This window comes from Dermacentor andersoni, chromosome 2 (genome assembly GCF_023375885.2).
Source record: "Dermacentor andersoni chromosome 2, qqDerAnde1_hic_scaffold, whole genome shotgun sequence".
NCBI classification, from domain to species: Eukaryota; Metazoa; Arthropoda; class Arachnida; order Ixodida; family Ixodidae; genus Dermacentor; species Dermacentor andersoni.
Genome location: NC_092815.1, coordinates 25,389,520 through 25,411,929, shown reverse-complemented (window position 1 = coordinate 25,411,929; position 22,410 = coordinate 25,389,520). Strand labels below are relative to the sequence as shown.

General features: G+C 46.4%; 1 long non-coding RNA gene across 1 annotated transcript in view; it reads right to left on the bottom strand.

The window, feature by feature from the left end:
* Positions 1-21,903: 21,903 nt before the first annotated feature.
* LOC126542579 (uncharacterized) overlaps positions 21,904-22,410 on the bottom strand; it is a 14,179-nt gene continuing 13,672 nt past the window's right edge. Inside the window, exon 4 of the long non-coding RNA XR_007601828.3 lies at positions 21,904-22,218. This is a non-coding gene — a long non-coding RNA (uncharacterized lncRNA). The remainder of the gene's footprint in view (positions 22,219-22,410) is intronic.

The following is a 22,410-nucleotide window of genomic DNA, read 5'->3' as shown; positions in this document are numbered from 1 at the left end:
AGTCCACATTCATAAAAGGTGCCCATTTTTCTATAGTAGACAAGGGCAATATTGTTTTTCCATTCGTTGCTCTTAACGTTATATACTTTGTCACGAGAACATTGCGGAAGAGATGGAAAAATTTTGCTCAAACGCCACGTCATCTCTACTTGTTTTCGTCTGCTAGAAAAACAGAGAAAAGAAGAAAAATATGTGATGAAGACACAATTTTGGGTGGAAAGCTCCGCTCCTGTGTTAGTGACGCATCAAATAAATTGCAGAAAGAGACTGTTAAGACTCAAGAAAAGCAATTCTGCGACCCTTATAAGTGCAAGAAAAAGTCGGACTAACACCATATGACACAGTTTGCCAGCAGTTTTTGCAAAAATACACCATGTGCAACAAGATCAAATGCCTCTGAAAATTCAAGATACACGGCGCCGACTTGCCTGCGGCTAGTGACGGAAGGGCCAATGATATTCACAAAAGACCCCGGTCTGATTCCAACAGACTTGCAACGAACAAAGCTAAGCTGGAAGCCGCTTATGTTACATTAAAAAAATAAACATTTGCTTGAACATAGTCATCATAAAAACTTAAAAAAAGAGGAAAGAAGCGAGACGGGACTTTAGCTTCTAGCATAGATCATGATGCCTCACGTGTGAGGAGGGACGACTACTGATATTTTCCACTCAGAAGGTAGTACACTTTCGCGCAGACAAAGAATAAAAATGCAGATTGAAAGGGGGCTAATTAAAAGAGACCGTTACTGAAGAAGGCCGTGCAAGCACTGTTGAGCGTTTTGCGATCTACCGGCCTTTGCGAACGTGTTTAACTGGAACGCCTCTTGTTTGTGTGCACATGTGCTTTCGTGTGTGCGTGTTTTTTTAACGTTTTCCTCTCTGTCCTCTTTGTAACCCCTATCTCCCATCCCCAGTGTAGGGTAGCAAGCCGGAGACTGATATCTGGTTAACCTCCCTGCCTTTCCTCATTATCTCTCTCTCTCTCTTTCTCTATACAGTAAAGCTAGGTACATCACCATGAGCACGCGAGGGTTTTGGTTACGACTTATTTTCAATTTCTTTTATATCAACACACAGAGAATAGATCCTGCCTTTTCTTCTGGAAGTACGATTGAAAATATGTAGTGCCTCAAGTCACAGAGAAATGTCATACCCTGCATAAACATGGATACCTGATTATTTTTTCTTCTATGATGAATTATGCGCACATTTTCTCTAATTTTCTGTTGTTCCTGTTAAATTTAGAGGAGCATTCATGTTTTTCATGTTCTTAGCCTACCTTTTTATCATTGAATGTGGAGCATTTTAGGTTGTTTCTAAAGGGCCAGGACAATGAGTCCATACAGCGCAATCTAGTGGTGTACTGCATTGCTTAGCCAGCCACCCAAGTACTTGTGTTTAGGCGGGCTGACTTTATATAGCACTGAATTCAAGAAAACAAATTAAGCAATCGCAATATGTGACTAATACCCGCAGCAAGAAACTAATATCGACCGGGAGACGGCCGAATAATAATTAGGCCAAAGATACGAGATAACCTTGCTCATCAGCAGACTCGTGAGTCCGAACCGGTCCGAACGGAAGCGAAGGCACGACACGAATTTGCAGGGCTCCTCTACTTGGCAGGAAGCCAAATTACGTCCCGGAAGTCTGACTAGAAATGGACGAGGCTTTAAAAAAAAGCACCCGTGCTAAATCAGCAACACCACCTTCGGCAGTCAGCTCGAATACAGCGCGGAAATCAGAAGACAAGAATATCTTAGGACAGATGCCGGCACCCATTATGTGGCTTCATACTTTCACCTTTCAGAGAACTCAGATGACATTATAGGTCAGCTGAGACGACAAGTTTTGCCGGTTTTGCGTGGCTGAACAACAGTGTGAGTGCGATTTCAAGCTCGTTTTTTTTTCACTTTCCGGGTACCACTCACTCCATATTTGACGACTTCCTTTCTTGAATATGAGGGAAGATGCGCGACAATAGGTTTCTCGAGTAAAGTCTTGCGCCGCAAAAAGGCCCAACCAAGTGACTCGCGCATTATCGTCGTCTACGGCATGGCAAGTGCAAAGTATGCACTTTTAACCGAGAGACGCAGCTTTATAATAGTGTCAAAGATTGATGGTGAGGTAATCGCACTCTCCGAACCGGAGGGGATGGGGCGACAACAAACCCACCCCGCGTGCGTTTAGTGAGGGTTCGACTGCTGACCGGCGATAAGGTCCACGCCTGATCGACCGTGAACCAGAGGCATGAGACGGGAGGCGACGTACAACACACACATTCAATTTAATACAATAAAATCATGCGCGAGACATGCTCGAAAAAAGAACATACAAATTACCAGCAGGGGGGCCTAGTTCGCGGAAGGCGTGCGGGTCACACAACGCACGCCCTGACGCCACTCGCACGACACTAAGCCCACCACGTGGGAGCTATTAACACTCGCGAAATAACAAAAAAAAAAAAAATACGCGACAAAAATGAAAAATACACGCGACAATAAATACGGCCAACACTACACTAACAGAACATACAAAAATAAACACGCGATGGATAAATAAATGAAAGATTAAACGCTATTAAAAGAATACAGTCCGGCGGAAAGTTCTGAGAGCGGGCTGGAACACGAGGCTTAACTGTGGCGTGCTTGCCGAGATCCCGGTCTGAAGAGCGTCGGGCTGCTGGTACCTCGCTGCCGAAGATAATGACGGACTTGCACCGTCTGTCGGTCGAACGGCGAAGACTTCGGCCTGGAGGTTTCAACCTGCCGACCACATCTTCAGCTGTCTCCCGGTGCACGACCACCCTCCTCTGTCTTCCAAGCCACTCTGCCGCTCCCCGAGCTGCCTCGTCCCTCCGTCGCGCTCAGGCGACCCACGTGACCAAACCTTCGGGCGAGACAGGAACAATGGGGACCGCTCTCTTCCCATCGCCGTGCAAGCGGCGCTGTAGCTGGGGCGGCACTGGCGGCCATCCCGAGAGGAACGCGGGCATGCACTCTGTGATAAATAGCATGCGCGTACCGTAATCTCTTTGGTGCTTGCAGAAGGCACCGTAAAGTTCGACCTGGCGAGTGACAAATCCTCAATTTTCAGAGGATCTGCGGAACGCGTAAAGTATATAAACTGTGCTGGCCCAGTCTTTTAGCACGGACTACCGTGTTTCTTAGGGAATGCTGAAAAGTCGACGAATGTAAATGCCTTTGGTGTTGCTGAAACGTTTCACTATATAACTCATCTGTTCAGATTATATTTTTCATTCTGGGCACTGCAGCGACGCCGCCATAACGATTAAAGGGACACTAAAGGTTACTATTAAGTCAACGTGGACTGTTGAAATACCATCACAGAAACCTCGAAACGCTTGTTTCGTGCCAAGGAGGGACTTATTTTAAGAGAAAATGCGTTCTGAAGCGTCCGCGTACCTCTAGCGCAGTTCAAATCGCCCGCCCTACGATCGAGGAGTACTGACATCATGGTCTCATAGTGACGTTGCGCCATCGGTGAGTAGAACGGCGTCCGCAGACGGCGCTACGGCTTTTCTGCGCAAAACGCAAACGCGCGGCCAGAAACAGAGCCAAGACAGAGCCGACAGCAGAGCGAAAGCGGGAGTATGGTGACTAGCGGAAGGAGAAACGAATTACGTCCCACATTACGTCCCACGGCACACGGAGAGTCCGTTTTCGTTAAACTATAGGCTGCGGCGAGCTCGCAGCGTGGTCGGCGTGGTCTGTGAGAAGTGACGAGCCTTTTCGCACTCGCAACAGGGCATAACAAAGTGCGAATCGACGCAAAACTCGGCCTAGAAACGTGCTTCGCCACAACCAGGGCTCAATACGACCCAAGCTGGCACGACCCAGATGTCGTTTCCCGCACCGCCACCAGGCGCCGCTACTATACCTCAAACTCCAGTGCAAGACGCCCATAAGCTGGTACTTCATTCTATGACGCAAACTTCGACGCTCGTCGCAATGGACCCTGACACCGACAGATTGGCTCGCGATGGTGGGCTCAACTTCAGCGATTTGAGCACCGACGAGCGCGACCTGCTGCTGAGGGCTCGCGCTGCCGGCGTCGTTGCGTACTACGACGGCGGCCTCGACACCGGCTCTCCAGAGCGGGAACGCAACGAGGGCTTCCCACGACATCACATGGACGTGGCATTCTTGCTGCTTGTTCCAAATGAAAGTTTCGCGAGCCAGCAGAACCCCCACAGCACGACGCGATAACGAAACTACTGAAACTCCAAAGCGTGCGCGGCGCAGAGTCGAGCGAAAACGAAACCTTTCGAACACCCATATTACTGAAGGGTAACGTCAAAATGTTATTTTTTCTTAGAATCGAATAGACGTAGACAAGTAGCATTTTTTTTCGTCTTATAATCGAATGAAATGATATTTTTAATACGAGTAGTTGAGTATTAGTAACACAAATTATGAGGAGTGCTTTCGTCATCGGGCTAGTACCGGAATGTCGCTGGGGGGTCTCAAATCGTGTCATGCATTTACCTCAATTTCTCGGTTACTAAAGCTCTGTTCGCGATTATATTGACGCCTTAGACGTTCTAGAACATTGCTCTACCACTTTAACTTGAGTTTCTGGTCCCTCCCTCCCTTCTGGTCCCTCCCTCCCTTCGGAATGGATCAGGGAGGTAGCGGGCGTCAGCCTGCTGCCAGTGGTGGCGGGGACCACTGAATGTTCCTCCTCGCTCTAACCCCCCCCCCTTCCCGCTTGGTCAGGCGACGCGAAGAAAGGCAACAGAAAGGGAAAGCTGCTCGCAGCAACGTAGGCGACGTCAGCAAGGAGCTGAAGTAAGCAAATATGTTTCCCAACAGTGGGCCCTTGTCAGGAAATATTTCGTCTGGAAACGGCATTGTCAGGAAACAGCTGGCAAAATCGAACTGATCGTTTCCGGGCGTTCTTTGTTGCTCCTTAGCTGGGGGTGTTGAATTCAGTCCAGGACCTATCCAAGATGTTATAGCGCAGCAGCTAAAGCTAATAGCAGGGGACACTTAGGGTATCAAAAAAAAAAATAGAAAGGCAGTCAGCAGATCTGAAGTCCCATTCAATCGACCAGAAACTAATAAAAAAAATGCAAGGGGTAGTTATTCCTACGTGGATGAATTAGAAAGCGCTGCATCCACCGCGAATGCTTATGCTTTTCCCGTCGTCTTAATTTGACTTCGCCTTAATTAACTCCAAAGGTCGTGGGTTCAACTCCGACCAAAGGTCTAAGAAAAGACTCGCAAAAAAGGTCTTGGGTTCGAGTGTATTAATTAACTGTACCTTAATTAAGTGTGCCTAAATTCATCATCATCATCATCATCCTGGTAGCGCCCACTGCAGGGCAAAGGCCTCTCCCATACTTCTTCAACTAGCCCGGTCCTGTACTAATTGTGGCCATGTTGTCCCTGCAAACTCCCTGCCTAAATTAACTTCACCATAATTACCAAAGGCCGTGTATACAACTCCAACCAAGGGTAGAGGGTTCGATTGCTTTAATTACCTATACCTTTATTAACTGTACCTTAATTAATGACGCCTTAATTAACACCAAAGTTCGTTTGTCCGACTCCCAGCAAGGGTCGTGGGGTAGTGTGTCCTAATTAACGGTTCTTTAATTACATTTACCTTAATTAACACCAAAGTCACGGGTCAGACTTCCATTAAGGTCATGGGTTCGAGTGCCTTAATTAAGTCCATCTAAATTATTTTGCGTTATTTAACTTGGTCTTAATTAAAATCAAAGATTACGAGTTCTACTCTCACCACTGACCGATGGTTTCACTCCCACCAAAGGTCGTCGGTTCGAATGTCCTAATTAACTATACATTAATTAAACGTGCCATCATTAACTTCGCTTAATTATTACCAAAGATCGTGGGTTCGACTCCCCTCCAAAGGTCGAGGGGTCGGGGCCTTTTTGTACCATCGTGTGGTCCCGCCGACAAGTACACCGTATTTTTCGCTGAAAGAGCCATTTAATGCTTTCACGTTAAAAAAACAGCTTTCGAAGTGCGTTGAAGGCATATCGAAGTTGCAAGAGGATCCCGTCGCTATGGCAAGAAAGGTTGAGGAACTTAAAAACCGGAGTTGCCAGTCCAACCTTGTTATCTACGGTGTTAAATGACAGCAAATCGAATGCTTCCCAGGTGGGGTGAGAAAATATATTTCAGGATACACTTGAGGTAAGGAGCAGCGGAATTGAAAGAATCCCTCATCTCCGCAGGCCGAAGCAACGGAATGTATGTGGGGCTCGGCCCATAAACTTGGAAATAACGAATTAACACGACAAAGTTGCTAGCCGTCAACTGAACCCACTGTGGCGGAGCCTATACAGATGCCGGTGCGTTGGATGTAGAACTGGCCGTCGTAATTGATGGCAGTTGAGTGAAGATAAAGATCTGAAAGCGTCGAAAAATTGTCACTTTAAGACAAAGCTTTTTCTCGGGCCCAACTCCGATGCCGCCTATTCAAATACATGTAAAATGTAGAAACGCTTTTCTGAGGGAACCACTTGTCCAATTTCAATGAAATTTGTTCCATTTGAGAGAAAGAAGTGAATTCAAGTGACTGCTGCAAGCGTAATATTTAATTAAGGCTTAAATTTATTCAAAGAAATTTTCAATACTGGTCAAGCTTAAAAATGAAGAACCAAAAAGTTTACAAATTTGTAGTTTTGTACGAAGAATAGGTGGCGCAGTCCGGTAAACTGCATACATTAGAGCATCCAAAGCGGACAAATTAGATACACCAGTGTATGTCTTATGCGAATTTCGTACATTGTTTACTAGGGTTTTACATGAGTCCTACTGATACATTTATGGTCTATTTGAGAGCCATGTATAGTACATCAACCTTCCCCGCTTTATATGTACTACTATATGCAACTTACAGAACTGCCATATCGTTTTACGTTGCCGTGTGACCAGAGTTGTAATCTTGATAGCTTCATTTTCTGAGAACTTGCGATTTTCAACAGTTCTTATTAAAGAATGACGGTCTCAATCAAAGCTTCGCCAGCAAGAGTCACTAGATCTTAACGCTTTCTTTTAAATGCAACAAACTTCATCAAATTTGATGCAGTGGTTCCCGAGAAAAATGATTTCACCTTTCCCATGCATTTAAATGGGAGCCCCCGGGCTAAAGCTTCCTATTCAGAGGAAGCTTTAGCTCAGGTGCTCTTATCTTAATACATAAAAAAGGACTATTCGTTTTTCTCGGCAACCACAGCACCAAGTTAGGCGAGGTTTGTTGCATTTAAAAGAAAAACTTAAAATCTAGTGATGGTTGGTTTCCAATTTTCGATATAGGGCGTCAATGTTTTATCAAAAATTTGCAAAAGTCGAAAATTTTCAGAAAACGAAACCATCAAGTTTAGAACTCTGTAAGTCAGCAATGGGAAATGATATCGTAATTCTGGGAATTGCATCTCATAATACATATAAAGCAGACAAAATTGGTCGTCACACATGAATCTAAAGAAAAGTATTGATATGGAAATACAGCTTTTGCAGAACCCTCGTACACAACGTAACGAATTCACGTGAGATATAAATTGACATATCGAACTTACCCGCTCTGAAGAATCTAATGGATGCCATTTACAGAACCGCGATATCTGTTCTTAGATGCAGAGCTATTAATTTCTAAACATTGTGCTTCTATCTTTTTCGAGCTCCCGAAATTTTGAAAATTGTTTTTGCAAAATTCAGGCCCTAAATTGAAATTCCGCTTCAAACAGTCACTATAATTTACCTTTATCTCTCAAATAAAAGAAATTTTATTAAAATCGGTCCAGTGGTTATCTCATAAAATGTTTTCTGCGTTTTACATGTATTTGAATAGGCCGCGTCGGATTTGGGCCCGAGCTAAAGCTTCCTCTTAAGAGCTACATAATCTTGAAAGTTCAGTTCTCCCAAATATTCTGTTCTTTCACACTCAGCACACATCAAACCATCACGCGGCATAGGATAATCTAAGCCCTCAACATCTATTAAAAATGTGGTTAGTGCAGGTCCCAGATCTTCATTATTTGCGAAGCTAACTTATTCGGAGCTTCTTACTACAAAAGGGCCCTATGTCTGCAACTTCTTCAGGGAGCTTTGTAAAACATTTTCTGCATGGCACTGCCCCCCCCCCCCCCCCCCCCACGTCGTCTTCTAGCACACTATAACCCTAAAAGGGTAATCAGGCTTGCGGGTTTTGCAAGTGAAGAAAACAACAAGAAACTCTGAATCAGCTTTGTTAATAAGCTGCCGTAACGAGTCCAGGTGCAAGTCGTTGAGGGGCTTTAGTGCGGCCTGATTTTGCTGTTTCAGTTCGAACGGAACACCTTTGAAATTCTTAAATTAGCTTGCTTGGATTTTTTCGTTCAAATCTCCCCAAGCGTGTCAACGCGCTCGCTTGCCCTCGAGGAGTTCATAAATCGAAGAACCACTCAGCGGCGTTCAATAGGACATTAAAGATTTCACTTTCGCATTCATAACTCATAGGAAGTGCATAGATGTTCTTTGATATCTTTAAAATAAGTTTTCTGACCAGCGACATAAATATAAATATTAGGCTATTTGCACGCACTTCACAAAGAGCGTAAAGACTACAGCGATCATACTGAAATTAATAGTGCGCTGTGCAAAGTAGCGAAGAGGATTTAATAATGGCAGATGGTGATTAATCAGTCTGTTTCATGGCACTGCTATGTCGTCCAGGCGGGTGCACAGTGGAAAGGGAAACACGAAATGTGCACCTGGCCAAAAACGTCCAATTTTGACATCACTTCCATTTTTCTACATCCCTGGATTTACATCTTCATAAACAGAAGAAGTATTAAAGATCTTCATATAATATAACTGTATTGAATACGCTATTATCCACTTTCGGGAACCGTATGTTTCACTGCAAAGAAGACACGAACGTCCTGGAAGCTGCCTGGCTCGAATAGTTCGAAGCATGGGCAAAATATTGTACTGAGCGAAGCCCAGCCAAGAGGCGTAGAGTGCGACAAAGATTGATTTCTTCACATTTATCAATGGCACGGAGCACGGCTTTCCACGATTTCTGGACTTGTGTGGACCGGCTGCTGTGTTCGAAAAAGGACAAAAAGATGACCGAGTACATTCTGACGCCCTGATAGCATCGACTGAACGACTTTGACTATCGTGAGTTAAAGGATAACGATAAATCACCAGCCCTCAGTTGCGAAGAAGATTAGGCGAGCAAACGCGTCGCTGCCAGACACCGGGCCAGGCCTGGTATTAAAACGTTTTGCTCGCACTCGCCTAAATCAGGGAGGGGGGGGGGGGATGCGTGCTTTTACTTTGTTGCGCGAGGTTCGCGTTAGCGCCGCTTGCAAGTAATTGCATTTTACAAATCGTACCTGCATTAAGATGATGGATTACAGGCTGTGTCCTAACGGCCAGAAATTTTCATTTTTGTAATGCTGTGCTCTTTGCCTGGGAACGAGGCGTCAAGTTTTGTGCAAGTGGTCTCCCCTAAACATTGTGAAAATATTTCGTTCTTTAAGGAAGAAGTCTTTCTTTTGTCCACGTTTGTTTTTCAGTTTAATGGGGTAATCACAGGTTCATGATACAAAAAAAAAGTGCAAGTATATTTTGGGCACTACCAGAGCCACGGTTTTGAGAATACTTCTAGCCCCTTCAAAGTCCTTGATACGACTCCTCAGAGCCTGCCGTTACATCTAGGTACATTTAGTTTGCCTACAGATAAAATGAGAAAGAGCCGCTGGTTTGAGGAATAAGAATGACTTATCATCATGTCTTGGGAATAAATATCAGCCTCTCTTTTACAGCCAAGCTGTTAGCCTCTAGTTACGCAGAATCTTTCCTGGCGTGCTTACCCAAAACACGGCAGCTGGAAAAGGGGCTTGTGCTAGAGTTTCCAGGTGACACCCTTATCTTTTCTCTTATATTAGAATTACCATCCGATGCTATCATGTCCGCAGTTTTCGTGTAAGTTGTACTTTATGAATTTTCTGACGTATTTTACTTTGACGAATTCAATTAGTTCAGTAAAGCACTTGCGCTAGGTGGAGGGCCTACAAGCATGAGGATGTATTCTGTCCTAATGGTGCCGCCACATAGCGGCCACGGCAACTCAGACAGAACTTGAACGGCAGCTGAAAAAGGGCTTTGCCTTTCAGTTTCCGCCTAACAGAGTTATGTTTTCTCGTATGTTCGAAGAACAATCCGAAGCTATCATGTGTCTGCAGCTTGTGTGTAAGTCGTACTTTACGCATATTTTGACGCAAGTTACTCTTAAACATGAATTTATTACAAAAAGACACTTGAGCTTGGCGGAGGACCTAGAAGAATCACGATGTATACTGCACTTCCGCCCGTGTGCAGGCGCGCGTGACGTAGGTCTCTTGTGGGGACGGTGCCTGTCTGACGTCCGCATCAGCTTCCCTGTACATCCACTTTCACAGGGTGGAATGAAGGCGCACTACAGTAATCATGTAGAAAGAGAGAGAAAGCTCTTTGTTGAAAGTGCAGAGTGTTTAGCCATATTCAGTAAAGAGTTCATACGCGTAAACACCTATAAACACCACAAAGTGAGAAATAGAAGCGGTCTAGGAATAGACAATGTGCAAAACCTGCAAGTGCGCCTCATTTTCTTTGACGCAACCAAGGTGGCTAGAATTGCAATTGAAGTGTCAGCATGCAACTCGATGGTATCATTCTTGCCACCGTCCGTTCCCCGCACCGTACAAGGTTTCAAAACGCGTTTCTCAGCTTTAACAACACTGCTAGCAGGAAAGCGGCCATCTCGGTTAAGAAAGTTAACTGTGTGGGAAAGTTTGCTAATGGACTTTCGTTTAGACGTTTGCTAATGGACTTTCGATATCGTTTACTGTCTCCTAAAATGGACTACGTCTACCCATATGAAGGAAAAAAAAAGAGAATATAGAAAAGTAAGATGAATCAGATAAAGAAAGGAAAAGGGAAGAGGAGCACCAAGACACGACACATCACATCAAACGTAGACTACGAGCATTACGGGCATTACAGACGAGAGTCTAGTCCCGTAGTTGACCAGAATATATATATATATATATATATATATATATATATATATATATATATATATATATATATATATATATATATTTATATGCAAATAACACTCTCCTGTAGCCGGGTTTGAACAAATGACTGCACAGAAGCCCGATACGAGACCTCTCCTAGGTGATACGTCACTGTTTCTCCAACCCAGCAGGTGTTGCCTCACGCGCTGTGTCGCGCCAATATGTGACACCTCGATGTATACAGAATGAACACCGTTCGGGGAGTCATTGTTGCTGCCCATGCAACTCATGAAAAATAACCACGAGGCGTGTGTCGGGCCGGTCTGTAGGACGGTTGTCTGCGTGCTTGGGCGACTGCGCTGAAGATTTGCAGGGATAGTTAAGTTTTTTTTTTTTTTTTTTTTGAAGTTTACTTATGAAATGTCATTTCGTTGTTGCTAGGCGTTCGTTACTGGTGCTTCCGGCAAGCGAAGCACTGCTCTGTAGGGACCCCGAGCGGAAGCGACCACGCTTCAAAATTTAACCTGGCACTCGGTTGAACTCTATAAGAAATTCGTGGACTCCGGAGCAAAGATCCCTATGGCTGTATTCTGAAGTAGAGGCCCCAACAGAAAAAAGTGGAACCACAACGCTGGACCTTACTATCGCTGCCAATGCTTTGTTCGCCCCTCGGGCAGAACTGCCACTTTCTTTCAATGGAAACAGTTTTCTTTATGCTTTTCCTGGCGTGGTTGTCCGTCGGTTTTCATCTCCATTCTTCCGTTCCGCCCGCTATGGGAAGGTTGTTTTGTACCAGTGTTAGAGCTGGCAGAAAGATAAAATGTTGGAGCTTTCTCGTATAGTAAATAATAAAGCTAACGGGTTCGCCAGTATTTATCCTTGTGTCCTCTTTGTATCTTGCCGCTTTCTATTATATGTACGCATGTGAAGTGGGGCTTGCCGCTCTATTCGATGCAGCTTCTCGAGCAATTGAAAGGAACGACCATGCCTATTATTCGAGGAATTTGTTCGATGAAACTTATATCCTGAAAACACGGCAGGAGACGGGTTTCGGAAAGATTCTATTGGCGGTGGCCTTCCGTAAATACGATAGAAAATTAAACGTGAGCTCAACGTGGGAGTTGTCCGAGCACTACAGTATACCGGGTAGCATAGAGGCCACATTTACTTCCATCACGAATACGTACTACAGGAGCACTCTTGAGTGTAACCGACGGGTGGACATCGGACCACTCAAACTTTCTTGCATGTCATTGGCAGTGACCTGCAGATCAGTTCGAGCTGTCTAATTTAAATTTAGGTACTACGTTCACATAAGGAAAAATATAATATTAAAAATTAAAAAAAAACACGTCGATCACTATCAGACTAGACTTCAAGCACTAAGTATTACAAAAAATGGCTACCATTGTAAGCTTCATGCGAATTTTTCATGTCTCTAATTTATGAAAGAAAAATATATGTCTTGAGAAAGAACAAAGAACGAGGGAGAAGGAATTAAATGAACGGTAAACCCAGCTGTTTCCAATTGAGCCCCCGCCATAATACTACGGCTATACAATGGGGCTGTGATAGCGCTGCAGATGTCCCTTCCATGTTCGTCTCTCCGTTTACTCGCTGTTATTAGATGATCATCAATAACCAATTAGCCCGATAGTCAGATCTCACGAAGTTCATATCTTGCTTTGTGGGCGCTTTGCAGCTATGTTCCTTCGGACCCTTGCCGAAGTGTGTGACCCATCACTAAGATTGGCACGGCTAAGATGCAAAGGTGTTTACTGTCTCAAATAATATCGCCTCACAATACAAAGTTTACTCTAGAACGACTCCACTTCAGTATTTCCCATGGACATATGTATTACTTGAACAACAACGAGTCAGAAATGCTGGGCACAAAAGATGGGTGCCTCTAACACAAACGGAAGAGGAATGCACGAAAGGACTCAAAAGACAGAAGCGGCGGACCAAATTTTGAAGCGAAATTGCCAAATGGACCAGTTAGTGAAAAATCCGGCATCTGTCATCAGTTGTTTCGAAGACATCAGATGTGTACTAGAAACGAGTGCAAGAAAGCAGATACCCATGCAGTGCGCGAACCAAAGCTGATTCGAGGTACAATGAATTGTTATCTGCAGACATGTATCGCAGCTAGTTGTTTCAGAACAGCGTACTAAGCCTTACGAACGTTAAGTGCAAACATGTTGAGGGAGCTGGCACGTAAGCTAAAGCCTATCGTGTGGGAAGAGGAACGCGAAGGAAAACGTATAAGCGCTCGTCTGGTGTCTTGTGTGAAATTTCGCTAAGAAAATTTTGACAGCTTCCATGAGCCCCCAATGTACTATTTCTATTCTGACACGTCTGTTAAACATTAATGATGCAAGACTCCCGGAATGATTACAGAAATTGTCTAGGCCGGCCGCTCATAAGTTGCGATTCAGGCTAATTAAGAGAAAGCGACGCCCTAATTCAGCATTTATTGGCGATCAGCGATAGCAAGAGCGCAGCCATCAAATAGTGATTAAAATTTAGAAGTTTAACTAAATTCTAGGTTTCTACGAGTTAAAATCCTATTTTATTACGAGGCATGCCGTAATGGGGTGCTACATCACAATCTGATGCTATAGTCAGTAATTGCTTTATGATTGGTAACGCTATTTCTTGACAGTCGTGAGCAAGAGTATGAAGACCCCGGATTCCATGATCTTTTTTTTTTTAGGCACAAGTTTTGTTACTTAGTTCAGATTGATTTGGGATTCCTGAGATTTCGGTAATTCGCCACTTTCGTCTCATAAATTAGACGATTTGAGGCCTTCTAGTGCTCGGAAGATTAGGAAAGCAAGCGTCAAAATAAAGATTGGAACAAAGAAAGAGAAGTAACAGAAGAAGATAACGTAGAGCTATGTACAGCGCAACAATAACACGTAATTAGCAATAAAATAAAGGCTGAAATGAACCCTAGAGGCGCCTGTTCAAACTGCGCGTGCCTCGAACAAGAAGCGAAAGTGTTGCTTTACTCAACGAAATTTGTGGGTCGATCCCGAAGGTAGTGTAGTGTAAGAAGAAAAAAAGTAATTGTTATGTAAAGACCTCCATGTAAGAGTAATATGGTACTAGATCAGAGTAAACTGGTGTAGGTGAAGTAGAGGTGACTCAAGAGGGGTTGACATCGGAAGAAAGACGAGGTCTTCTGGAATAATAATAATAATAATAATAATAATAATAATAATAATAATAATAATAATAATAATAATAATAATAATAATAATAATAATTCTTTATTTGTGGATTTACAGGGTATAAATATGGGCCTGCTCAAGCCAACAGATGCTTGTGGGGCAGTGTCCGGCAGCAAGGGACACGCCAGAGCATACACCAATGTCAGTTCACATCACGAAAATGACCGGACTAAGTAGGAAGAAAAGGAAAGATATCAAGCATACAAATCAAAGACAACAGACTTCACGTCTTTACGACTGCCCAAAGAGAAGGTACTAATTGGGAGGTCATAGAAAGCACGAACACGTTTTTCAATTCAATTCTCTTTCTTTACCCGAAAATGTCCTGGCTGGTATCCTGGGCTGAAAGCTGCTAAAGTACAGCTTGACGGGGCCCAGGAGACCATATCGCCCCATATCTAGTTCGCACTCTGGGCAAAATGAAATGATCTCGTGGACGCAATGTTCGAGCAGTGATATATGGGAGGCTAAATTCCTTATTCCACAGGTACATATGAATAACACTTTCTTTAAATAAGAACCTGAACGAAGGCATACGTGAGCATGAAGACACACTATAATTATAGAAATACAGGCCTCTTTTCCTTTCCGATTAGCAAACGTGGAAGAACATGAAACAAGAAACCACATAAGGCACTCCGGGCCGATCTTATCAGGTGCTCCGAAAATTCACCAAACGCCGCTCGCTTGCACCCAATCGTTCGACGTTGGGAGGTCGAAAATCGCTTAACTTAGGTAGAATAACACACAAACAGAGACACTTGGGTTTTGGACATATTCACAATACTGCACGCCGTTCGACAACGTAGTACACTCCTGTAGCACACGAAGGCAAAAGCTTGCTGCACACTCAGCAATGTACCGTCTCGCACCGTCGCGTTGCTCCTTTCGCAGTTCCGCTTCTTTGGTTCGTTTTCGATGCTTAGCTGCGGCTTCGTGCGCTGGTATAGCGGGGTCCGATTCGTGCCAATGACGTTTCACTTCGACTTTGCGTCGCATCCTCTCAGCAGGGGATTGAAACGTATGCTGTTCTGTGCGTTGTACAAGTGATTTCAGTGAATGTGTGCATTGTTCGTTTCGCTTTGCTGAGCGTTTGTAGCCTCCGCCTTACGTGGGTATGAGTCATTGAATTTTTTGCTTGGTTACGGTAGTATGAGCTGTAGAGAATGTCACGTGTTTGAGTGAGTCAGTGAGTGAAGAAACTTTATTGCAGGTGCGGCGAGGACGCGAACTCGTCGCGCAACCGGCTAGTGCCACGTCGGGACCGGCAGGTCTAGCCCACCGGCCCGGTCGCGGGCACGCCGGACAGCCAGTATTTGCTTTTCTAGAGCGGGGCTACGCAGAAGCGAGTCCCACTCCTCCTTGATGAACTTGGGGTATGTCGACCCGCACTCCCAGAGCATGTGCGCTAGAGTGGAGGCCTGAGCGCAGGAGGGGCAGGCGTCGTCACGATAGACGTCCGGGTAAGCCTCGTGGAGAACGGACAGGCACGGATACGTGCTGGTCTGCAGAAGCCTAAGCGAAACGACTTACGCCCTATTCAACTTGGGGTGAGGGGGTGGAAAGACCCTTCTAGACATGTAGGAGAATTTAATAATCTTGTTGTGAGTAGCGGGAGCGTCCCTGTGGCCATAGGGAGGAGGGGAGTCGGTGCTTCTTGCAGAGGAAGCGCCGTCGGTCAGGTCACGCGCAGCCTCGTGAGCAGACTCATTGAGGTTCGGGGGAGCACCCTCGACCGACCCTATGTGAGCGGGAAACCAGTGGATTGAATGATGCGTGAGAGCATATGGACTCGAGCTGCTAAGAAGACGCGCAGCTTGCTTGGCGATGCAACCCTTCTGAAAAGTCCTAACTGCCGTTTTGGAATCGCTATATATCTCGGACCCACGACCGTCTAGCAGGGCGAGGGCGATGGCGGCTTGCTCGGCGACTCCGGGGTCTGAAGTGCGAATGGAGGCGCTATTGGAAATCTTGCCGCTGGAGTCGACCACAACGATGGCAAAGGTCTTCCCATCGTTGTACTCCGCGGCGTCAACGAAGCTTGCTCTAATGTCTCGTTGCTTGATCTGTTTGAGGATGGCTGCTGCTCTTGCCTTGCGTCTGCCCTCGTTATGGACGGGATGTACGTTTCGGGGCACAGGGGCCACTTCGAACTTGTCTCGAATGTCCCTAGGGATCGGGGTACTGACCATCGGGAATCCCGCAGAGTGGTAACTCAGCTCTTCGAGGATGTGTTTACCTGCCGCTGTGGTGCTCAGGCGAGTGAGTTGCGCGCGTTCTTGGGCTTCGGCAATCTCCTCGGCAGTGTTATGTGCCCCCAGCTTGAGGAGATCCTCGGTATGAGTCCTGATGGGTAGCCCGAGAGCCCTCTTGACCACTTTGCGGATGAGAGCGTTTAGCTTGTCTCGCTCCGCTCTGTGCCAGTTGTGCATAGAAATTGTGTACGTAAAGTGACATAGTACGAAGGCATTGATAAGCCTGAGGAGATTGTTTTCCTTCATTCCTCGGTGCCGGTGTGCAATTCTGCGAACGAGGTGGAAAGCGTTGTCCGTCTTTGCGATGATGTTGCGGGGAACCGTTCCGTTCCCGCCATTGAATTCGACAAACATGCCCAGGACCCAAATAACGCCGACCCTGGGTATCACCCCCCCCCCCGCCCTCCCCTATCGGAAGCGCGAAGAGTGATGCTGCTTTCGGAGACTGGCTTCCAATCTTTGGGTCTGCCTCCCTTCTCTTTTCTGTAAAGCAGAAGCTCCGACTTGGCGGGGGAGCATCAAAGTCCGGTGGGGCGGAGATACTCCTCGATCACGTCGATCGCCTCCTGCATGGGTTCTTCAACTCTGCCCTCGCAGCCGCCGGAGCACCATAAGGTGATGTCGTCGGCGTATATGGTGTGCTTAACGCCCTCTGCGCGTGCTAACCTCTCGGAAAGACCAATCATACAGATGTTAAACAGTGTGGGTAAGACGTGTTTTTTTAGAGCGCAACTCTTGGGCGCCCGTTCCTGGATTGAGCATCGGTGTCGGCGTAACCACACGAACGCGCGCCTGTGACTGCTCGCGCATTCGTCGTCGTCTTCTACCACAACTGGCTTGTGGGCGCCCCCTCGGCATAACCGCACTATGATGGTGATGATTAACCTCTGCCATGGCTCGCACCCATTAAGGGGGATACGGGCGGCAAGAGGAAGCTAAAGGAAATTCTTATTTGAAGACGATAAACTCAAAGTAAAGGAAATACAAAAAATGGAGATGCAGAAACGTGCTCGTGCCATTGCTCGCGCGTTCGTCATCGTCTTCTTCCACAGCTGGCTCAAATGCCACTCATCATGCTAGCGTTGCCATACTTCCCTCCCTCTGCGAAGGCGTTGATGGCACTGACCCACTGTCAGTCATTGCGGTGATTTCAGTCTGAAATTCTGGTTATTGTTCCCGGTCTTTGCTTCAATATATCGCTCGCGCCTTCGTTGTCGTCGTCCTCCACAGCTGGCTCCGATGCCCCTTATCATGGCAGCGCCTCTCCCAATGCGAAGGCGCTGACGGCACTGGCCAACTGCTAGTTGGTGCAGTGATTTCAGTCTCAAATATTTTGCCTCCCATTTAACATTCACCAAGAACATACGGGACGCGCAATGGACAAATATGCAACACGACTTTGGGAGCGATCACAATATACTAGAAATAACGGTAAGGGCAGGACCGCGCAAGACAAAGGGTAGACCACTTAAGATTGTCGACTGGGACAAATTCAGGAAAATAAGGGAGGAGGCCGATGACACGACACAAGGTATTGAGGAATGGACCGAAAAGCTAAAGGAAGATGTGGCGGCAGCTACGAAAACGGTCCCGCCGGAGGCGCATCTAGAGAACGTAGACAGTAAGCTTCTACACATGTGGGAAGCTAAGGCAGGGTTGCAACGGAGATGGAAAAAACAAAAACACAACCGGACGCTTCGTAGAAAGATAGCCAAACTGAACAGGGACATAGAAAAGTACGCCCAGCAGCTATGCAAACAACAGTGGGAGGAAAAATGCAACAACATGGACAGTCAGATAGGAATGGCAAAAACGTGGAACATCCTTCGATATTTGTTAGACCCGGACGGGACAAAGTCGGCACATAGGCAAAACATAAATCGGCTAATACAAACGTACCGAGGTACAGAGCAGGACTTCCTCAAGGAAATCGAGAAAAGATACATCTCGCAAGCGCTGCCCATCATACACCCTGACTACACAGTACAGGTAAATGACGAATTAGACAGCAAAATCGGCGAGTCAGAGGTCAGGGCAGCACTGCAGAAACTCAGTACCAAGTCGGCACCCGGACTAGACGGTGTAACGAATAAGACGCTAAGGAACTTGGGCGATGAGTCTATAGCTAAGTTAACCGAATATATTAACGAATGCTGGGAGGCAGGGCAGATTCCGCAGCAATGGAAGACGGCACAAATCGTGTTAATACCTAAACCGGGCAAGTGACTGCAAATTGAGAACTTGAGACCCATATCTCTCACTTCTTGCGTGGGGAAACTCATGGAGCACGTGGTCCTAGCGAGGATAACCATCTACCTCGAAGACTGCGACGCGCTCCCGCCCACGATGATAGGATTCAGGAGAAACCTCTCAGCGCAGGACGCTCTGTTACAACTAAAACATCAGATCATAGACGATTCTGGCAGATCGACAAAGGCAATTCTCGGGTTGGACCTAAAAAAGGCCTTCGATAACGTAACACATGCAACGATACTAGATAGAGTAGGCGAACTAGGACTGGGAAAACGCACGTACGATTATGTACGCAATTTTTTAACTGGTAGAAAGGCAAAGATCACGACAGCGGACCTAGTTTCGGAGGATATCGAGATAGGCAGCGCAGGTACGCCAGAGGGCTCGGTCTTATCACCGATGCTATTCAATCTGGCGCTAATCGGGCTGCCAGTCAAGCTGCAAGAAGTCGAGGGTCTAAATCATACCTTATACGCAGACGATATCGCCCTATGGGTGAGAAACGGAAGTGACGGGCAGATAGAACAAACGCTTCAAACAGCGGTCGAAACAATCGAAAAATATCTAGAGGGGACAGGGCTAACATGCTCGGCAGAGAAATCGGAGCTGTTACTGTTCAGACCGACTCGCAGAGGTCGCAAACCAGGCAACTACAGGGAAGAGCTCACCCAAAGAGAGGAGATACAGTTAAAGACGGCCGATGGGAAACCCATACCCAAGGTCGATAGGATCAGGGTATTGGGGCTCCTCATTGAAGCCAAGGGCAACAACGGAGAAACCCTCAGAAGACTGGAGGGAACTGTAGCGCAAATCATGAGGCTAATCAGAAGGATAACAAATAAACATAGCGGGATGAAAGAGGAAAACACGATCAGGTTAATACAGGCCTTCGTAATAAGTAGAATAGTGTACGTAGCACCGTACTTAAAATGGCAGGTCGCGGAAAAGATCAAACTAGAATGCCTCATTCGGAAAATATACAAACTAGCCATAGACTACCGATCAGCACCAGCACGGACAAGTTGCTGCAATTAGGCCTACACAACACTATAGACGAGCTCATTGAAGCGCAACGTACGGCACAATATGAACGCCTCTCTAAGACTAGAGCAGGCAGACACATCCTAGAGAGATTAGACATAGGTTACCACACACAGCATGGTGTCAAGGTGGACATCCCGAGAGATACGAAGGAAAGATTGGTAATGCCTCCCTTACCAAAGAACATGCACCCAGAACACAATAAGGACAGAAGAAAGAACAGAGCGAAGCAAATACAGAAGAAATTCGGTAGCGACAAGGACGCAGTGTTCGTAGACGCGGCTCGATACAGTTGCAGACGGGGGTTTACGGCAGCCGTAATCGATAGGGAGAAACGGTGCAAGACGTGCGCGACGATACGCATTACAAGTAACGAGATAGCTGAAGAAGTAGCCATAGCACTCGCAGCAGCTCAGACTAACGCAACCGTGATAGTCAGCGACTCTCAGACGGCAATAAGAAACTTTGCCAACGGCCGAATCTCCCCGGAGGCACTACGAATTCTTCTTGCAGGAGGCCAAAATTACAAAAGAAAGACATACATCACCTGGACACCCGCTCACACCCTCGCGGAGGACGGCAACAACGAGGCGGCACACGACGCGGCTCGAGGGCTTACGGACCGAACCGCAGTCGCAAGTGACGCCCCGACACCCTCCGGACGTGGCGGTGCGGTAAATGAGTGGGAGTGGGAGGACAGAATGACAACATATAATGACATTACGAAACATTATAGGTTACAGAGGCGCATATTCCCGCGACCTCACGCAAAATTGACAAAAAAGCAGTCTGTCGCATGGCGGCAGTTACAAACTAGGACGTATCCGAATCCTGCGCTCTCGCACATCATATATCCGGATGTATATCCTACGGACAAATGCAAAACATGTGAATCCAGAGCCACTCTGGAGCATATATTATGGGAATGCCGAGGGATAAATAACAATAAAGAAAACGCGGCCTCTAGCAGCAGCCTTCGCACGCGCTGGGAAGCCGCGCTGCTCAGCCCCGCCCTCGAGGATCAACTATGGGCCGTCCAGCGGGCCGAGGATGCCGCCAGGATCCACAAACTCCTGGCCGTCACCTAGGCGGGGCCTTTGGCCCTCCCCACCAACTCGCAGGGCACACAATAAAGTTCTTTCCTCCTCCTCCTCCCTATAACGCGAAATGAAAACACGTATGACGCTGCGGAGAAATTTCGCATTTGTTTCGCAATCGTCAGACACTTTTTCTATCACTCGACTAGAAGCCGTGTTTTTGCACATTGTATGCGTGATTCCAATTAATGGATACATTGTACGATTAACTTTGCTGAGTGCTTGTAGCCTCTCCATTACTAAAGGCATAAGCCATTGTATCTTTAAAGCGAAGCTTTTTATGGCTAGGCGAAACATAAATGCAGTCTGCGCCTATGTACAGAAAAGTATCATCATCAGCAATGGCTCGAGCATCGTCGTCTTCTTCCACAGCTAGCTCGTTGGCGCCGCTCGGTGCAACCGCGCGAACGTGCTCGTCCCACTGCTCCCTCGTGCGTTAGTCGTTGTCGTCCTCTTCGACAGCTGCCTTCGTTGCCGCCCATTATTCCAACGTAGAATTTCTCTTCTGTCGTCATAATGGGGTGGCTGTGTTTGTGGGGATATGAGCCGTTCATTGTCTTAGGTGACGGACAGATGTAATTTTGAAGTAATTTAATTTTGTAGAATCGCAAGCGTCAATGGTGGGCGGATGCTGCTAACCACGCCGCCGAACAAACTCAAGACATCGAACTTGCATGTAACCTCATTAAGAAGCACAAAGACGTAACCAATAATTGGGAAAGACTTTAATGCACCGTTGGGATTGACCCAGTGATAAACACCGGGACCGCACGTTTCAGCTTCGCTGGTTAACCATCTGCACGGAGTATTTGGGCGGTGATTGTCTATTGTTTTTTGCTTGCTTAGGGGGGTATGATCAATTGCTCATGATGATAGTTCTTGTACCATTGGACCGGACGACGCGTTCTTTTCAATGTCACCAGGGGCATGAGTGCCTTACGACTTTGCCTTAAGAATCTAGAGGGACGGGAGTCATTTGGAAACAAACAATTTTTATTAGAAGTCACCTTAATGAGATCAAAATGAAAATATATTAGTTCAACAACTTATTCTTAAACCTAGCGCGAGCATTGCGGCTCAACCAGGATTGCAGACACGGAGAAGAGCGATAGACAAGCGAGGAGGTGGCGAATGCCATTGCCTCAGGCTACAGGACCTGAGGAACTCAGTGCATGGTAGCATGGACCGGTCTTGCTCCTGAAGGCGCAGTCCGGCCGCGTTGTACTCCATGGCAACGATCCATTGGGACCACGAACATACCACAGGGAAAGATCCGCAGGGAAAAGTCTGTAATGGACATGTTGAGCAGTTTATTGCGTGGACCGTGGTGATTTCGTTCCCTCTCCTTGCACTGGTGATTAAGCATCGTATACGCTAACGTTCCGATATGAATTCTGCTCCCTGACAAATCATACCACGAAAAAAAAAAGTGTGCACGTTGAGCTACTTATCTGAAGAAGGAGTTTTCACACATGCTGC